The sequence below is a fragment of the Pseudochaenichthys georgianus genome, chromosome 12, assembly GCF_902827115.2.
Source record: "Pseudochaenichthys georgianus chromosome 12, fPseGeo1.2, whole genome shotgun sequence".
Taxonomy (NCBI): domain Eukaryota; kingdom Metazoa; phylum Chordata; class Actinopteri; order Perciformes; family Channichthyidae; genus Pseudochaenichthys; species Pseudochaenichthys georgianus.
The window spans coordinates 11,871,385-11,877,584 of NC_047514.1; the positions used below are offsets into that span (position 1 = coordinate 11,871,385).

General features: G+C 39.3%; 1 long non-coding RNA gene across 1 annotated transcript in view; it reads right to left on the reverse strand.

Annotated features, from left to right (window-relative positions):
- Nucleotides 1-840: 840 nt before the first annotated feature.
- Nucleotides 841-6,200, reverse strand: part of LOC117456547 (uncharacterized) — an 18,097-nt gene continuing 12,737 nt past the window's right edge. Inside the window, exon 4 of the long non-coding RNA XR_004553252.2 lies at nucleotides 841-1,645. This is a non-coding gene — a long non-coding RNA (uncharacterized lncRNA). The remainder of the gene's footprint in view (nucleotides 1,646-6,200) is intronic.

Below are 6,200 nucleotides of genomic sequence, written 5' to 3' on the forward strand. Positions count from 1 at the left end.
TGCAGTGTTAGCAGGTTTAAAAATGTAAACACATTAGAGTGGTTCTTTGGGAAGAGTCCACTGGGTGTATTTAAGCTTTGCTCAAAGTGAATGGAGCTCAGCTGCAGCGGTGTTACACTGCAGATGAATGAAAGGCTGAGGCCCGGGCTGGCTGTCCTCCCAGACGCTAAATATGAATTATGGAGTCCTGCTTGACTCTCAGACAAATGTTGCTTCATTCATTCACTTCAAGAGGAAAAGAGAAAGAAAGTGTGTAAAAAGGAAGCTCAATGATGTCACCAGTTGACTTTACATTTCATTTTCATACGCTTAAACACATTGCACCTTTATTATACTCTGCACTTAACAAAAACCAAAAGGGAACAATGTGTCCTTCGCAGGGAGTCAAGTGATTTACTGTAGCTCCAGGGACATTATGATGAAGCTGAAAGTGAAGCCAGAGAGCTAGAAAGTGTCTGTCGGTCCTTACTGCTCTCCTTCCTGCACAGCCACAGCAGACAGAGGGCGAGACAGCTGGAGATACAGGCCGATAAACAGGAATGTGTATCGACTAATGACAGCTAATAGACAGACAGAAAAAACAGAAACAGAGTGTGATGTACATACGAAGTGACATATGGCTGGAAAATCAGATAAAACACACAAAAAAGGCATGTGACATACATGTACCGCATCACTGAATGCACCCAACCTTCAGTTATACATTCACAACTTGCATAACTGGATACATGTTCTAGTTAATACAATATAAAGGTAGCTTTTGTAAGAATTTTTTTTTTAATAAAGAAAGTGTATGTAAAAATGTATATTTAATTTTGTTTTAAGTAAAGAGGTGCTCAATGCTTAAAGAAGGTCTAACGACAGAAAAACTAAGGTAGCATAAATAGATTGTAGGCGTTCACGGTCCTCAGAGGATTAAACATACTGAATTTAGTGAACGACTGAATTTTCCTAAAAAATGACTAGTTTTTTTTACTTATGTTGTGACGTATCTACAGATCAACATCTACTACACTATCAGGTCAGATGTTTTTTTCAGTGCTATTTAGCAAATGTTTGAAGGCCTAAAACAACATGGGGCATATTACACATGCTCCACATCCTCATGTTAGCTAGCATAAACATTTTCAGTGTGTTAGCAATTTTGATGTACTGTAAGCATTTAGCTCAAAGCAACGTTGTACCTTTGAACAGCCTCACCGGGCTTATTCTTTGGTAATTGCGGCTTGCTTAAATTCCTTGTTCTGGACAAAGCACAATATATCTTTGAGATACCAAACATTAACATTTGTGATACCTGGTGTAAGTTCATTAAAAAAAATTTTTAAGGAAATCTGCCAGGATTTTGTCGAATTGCTATGGGGCATTATACTGTACATTTAGAAAAAACTTGCGCAGACACCTTTTGGGTTGAACAGATCAATAAATTGAAAACAGATACTCAGGAGTAAACAGACAACACATGGGCAGATAGATACACAAACTGACAAGGCAGACGGTGAGATGACAAAGGGCACATTGATCTGATTTAAACCACTTTGCTTCCCAGTTCTGTCTTGCTGCTCAGCTGGGAAAAGGTCATTTCTTTCTGACTTTCTCACTCGCTGTGGCCTCTGAGTGCCGCCCAGTCAAATCACTCAGATCTCTGTGGGTTAGCAAACAATGAGAGAGACTATTTACTGTTGGAAAAGGCAAGCAAGTTGGTTTATTTAGCACATTTCAACACTAATGCAATTCAAAGTACTTAACAAAAAACATTTAAAACATTAAGACAGTTCAAAAGAAGTACATTATAAAATAACAAGGTTATTACAGAGCCAAGAGATTAGGACATTAAAACAAACAGGTAAAAATAGAAAATGACTGGTATAAAATTAAGAAATTGCAGTCAAACTCCAATTGAATTTATACAGCCCAATATCACAATTTGCCTCAGGTGGCTTTACGATGTGTGCAGCTTCTCCTTAGACCCCTGTGGCTTGTACCAAACAGCCTTGATTTAAAAGAAGTATGAGTTTCAGCAGACCTGTAATTTTCTGGGAGTTCCAGATATGGAGCATAAACACACTGCTTCTCCATGTGTAGATTTGATTATTTGACTGAAAACAATCCCAGACGGCCCGAGATGTCTTGATGGTCCAGTACATTATAGAGCACAGGATCAGAAATTGATTTTGACACAACATTCAGTGTCTTATAAGCAAGAGTGTTTTTATTTTAGAGGCAATTCTTCGACAGACAGGCATGTAGATGTTAAACAGAAGTGGCCCCAGAATGAAGCCTTGGGGAAATCCTCATTTCAAATATTTCTTGTCAGATTTGTAAGGACCTATAGGCATGATGTGTTCTCTCCTTTAAGTAGGGTTCAAGCCAGCTTAGTGCTGTGCTAAAATGTCCTGCCAAGTTTTCTATCAGTCTTGTTATGTGTTGATATTGAGCTTGTCAAATGTCAAAACAACCTGAACAACCCTAGAAAATTCTGGAAAGCCATAAAATCGATATCCGTAATGAGCTACCTCCTTGCCTTACCACAGCATCTGGCACTATATCGGATAGGGCCACCATACTAAATTGTTTTACTGAGCATTTTGTGTCCTGTGGCTCTCTGTTTCATTCTGTTTCTAACTCTGCTTCTGTGAACACCACATTCGGTGACTCTGAACAATGTGGTCTGGAAAACCCTTTCAGTTTTACTCCTTTTACTGTTGATGTTGTTCGTGAAGTCTTAACCAAGCTAGATCCTAAGAAGCCGGCTGGCCCGGACAACGTAGAACCTTTCTTTTTAAAGATAGCTGCAGATTTTATTGCTCCACCTCTCACTACTCTTTTTAACCTCTCTCTCAGCACAAACACAATCCCAAAAATATGGAAGTCAGCTTATGTCCTGCCATTACTAAAAGGAGGGGAGGCCACCTTATTAAACAATTATAGACCCATCTCCAAATTGTCAGTTCTGACTAAGGTTCTTGAACGCCTAGTGAGTGAACAGGTAAAGGAGTTTTTATGTAACAATGACATCCTGTCTAAACATCAGTCAGGCTTCAGAAAGCAACATAGCACCATCACTGCCACAATGAAAGTGGTGAATGATATTACTAGTATTTGAGATAATAAGCAGAGTTGTGCAGCTCTATTTGTTGATCTATCTAAAGCGTTTGACACCGTTGATCATCGCATCTTGAAGCAGAGGCTGGTCTGTATTGGCATATCCAGCCATGCAGTGGGGTGGTTTGTGAACTACCTCTCTGAAAGGTCCCAATGTGTTCATTTTGATGGACTGTCTTCTGAGTGGTTAAACATCACTAATGGTGTACCACAAGGTTCAGTTGTAGGTCCGCTATTATTCTCTATCTATATTAATAGTTTAGGTGAAAATGTCGAAGGAGCTACTTTACATTTCTATGCGGACGATACCGTTATGTACTGTGCAGGTCCCTCGATTAACGAGGCGGTTGTTAAATTACAGGCTGTTTTTAACATTATTCAGGCTCAGCTCTCTGAGCTTAAGCTTCTTTTAAATGTGGATAAAACCAAGGTAATGCTCTTTTCTAAAGCAAAAAATACACCGGAGACTGCTTTGGATATTGTAACTACGCAAGGAATACAACTTGAAGTGGTTGCCTATTACAAATACTTGGGTATCTGGCTTGATGACTGTCTCACTTTTAAATTTCATGTAAATAACCTGCTTAAAAAGCTGAGGGTTAGACTAGGTTTCTTTTACAGAAACAAGTCCTGTTTCTCGCTTGAGGCCAGGAAAAGGCTAGTCACTGTGACCTTTGTACCTGTGCTGGACTATGGTGATTTGTTATATATGAATGCACCTGCCAATTACCTGAGCAAGTTAGATGCTGCGTATCACAGTGCTCTGAGATTTTTGACAAATTGTAAAGCACTTACGCAACACTGTACCCTGTATACCAAGGCGGTTTTGCCATCACTTACTGTACGGAGGCTCAGTCACTGGTACATGTTCATTTACAAAGCCATGTTGGATAAACTACCATCTTACATCTGCTCTCTGATCTCTCTGCGAATTGAAAGTAGTTATTGCCTGAGATCGCATACTGTGGTTTTATTAAATGTGCCAAGTGCTAGGACTGTCTTAGGGAAGAAAGCTTTTAGATGTGCAGCTCCACTAACTTGGAACAGTCTGCAAAAAGAATGGAAAATTAACAAGCTGGTACCACTACATGTTTTTAAAGCTCGGTTGGATGCTACACAATCAGATGCTGTTGGTACCTGTACATGTGGATAGATATGTAAATTGGAATCCCTGTACATTTTGCTGTATGATGCCCTTTTGTTGTTCTGTTGTTTATGTTTTTATGTCTTCATGTGGAACCTACTGCTGCAGGTCTCCCTTGAAAAAGAGATCATTGATCTCAATGGGATTTCACCTGGATAAATAAAGGTTTTGAATTGAATTGAAGCACCATGAACCAGTTATACTAAAACTGAAATGCTGCCGATGACTGTGTTTTTAGTGGATGTCATTGAAGTAATTCACAAGAGCAGTCTGAGTGCTGCGATGTAGTGGAAGACATCAAAACTGTTGTTTAGTGCCACTAGAAGGAAGGAGGATCACACCAATAAAACGTAAAAGGCCTTGATGAGTTATTGATGAATAAACCTAAAGTATGATTGAGATATTGGACAGTAGAAGGGGGGGGGGAAAGGGGAGGAGAGCTGGGACGAACAGCCCTTCCAGCACAGAATCGAATACAGAGTGGCTAGTGAAGGGTGAGGGGGGAAAGTGATGAATGAGCAGCCGATAGGAAAGCTGGATAGAGTGCCATGAGAGACCCTGGTGCTGATGTACTTTGCACTCTCTAAGACCCTAACACACATGGCAGTTTCAAGGGAAATTTATATCAAATCGAAGAGGGTATTACTCTGGCTTCGAGATCGGGACACATGGGTGAACAGTTGGACCTTGAAACACAATTTAAATTGAAAAAACATGGAATATAATAAAACCAGAATAACAATATATTCAACCAGAAGTCTGCTAGTTCAACTAAAGATGAAGGTTAATTATGTTTCTGAAAACCTCCATCTTTTCAGCTGTGTGCTGCTACCGGACCTATTTTAAAGTTTGGCATCTATCTAACCAACTCTAAAACACACCTGAAACAAAAAAAATTATTTGCGTCAGTGCAGTCTTTATTTAGGCTCTGTCATGGAGAGGAAGTATTTTTGTGGTTTATATTCGAAAACCCATGACCCTGTTTCTATCTAGAGAACTGTTATCCTCCTTTTATAGCAGCTGCAAACGCTCTGACGTACTTGGACAGCGAGGTGCTCTCACCTCGTGTTCCTAATCTCCAGCGTTAGCAGGATATTATTAGCCTGGTAGAGAGAGCAGCTCTGTCCAGACCTCATGATGAATCAACCATCAGCTGTGACTACATCTTTGTTTTCCTCCTGACTTCCAGTTCTGTGTCTGTGAGCGTATTACACAGAATACAGTGCAGGAGCCCACTCCCACACAAAGACTCATATCCAGACCCACACAAGCTGCCACTGGACATGATTTTATTTTCAGATGGCAAACTCATAAATACTTTTCTCTCTGTTGTACATCTCCCAGGAAAGTTGAATATTGGTCTCAAATTCCTCTCCGAGAGACTTCAAATCCAGGAATAAATTAGAAGTTTGATATGTTATCTACTAATAAACATAACATGTTTAGAGATTTTGTATTAAATTACATTTTTGAAAAGTGTATAAGTGATAAGTGTAGTATCAGCAACTCATTGCTGTTTGTACAGGTTATTGCTTACATTAAAGACAGTATAGCTCCATGTTCTTATTAAAATGTGGCCTTCATTTTGTGTTCACAGACATTTGCCCACACATGACAGTCATAGTGAGGAATGTATCTTAACACCACTACTGCTATTCAATTAATTTCTTCTAAGACTTCTAAGATAAGTTTTCCTTTACATTATAAGAACTAGCTAAAATAAATGCTGTTGTATTTCATTGGGGAATAGTTGAAGCATAAAGGTGTATGAACCAATAAAACATCTCAAGCAAAACAGGATTCACATTAACAAATCATTCATATGTATTGGAGGGTTTCTGTAATCAGGCTGAGTGTTTCTGATTACTGTCCAGCTGACTGAAGGAACATTTGAATAAAGAATTGACAACAGAGAGACACAGCCTCGTGTCCTGTTTCCCTGGTTGCATAT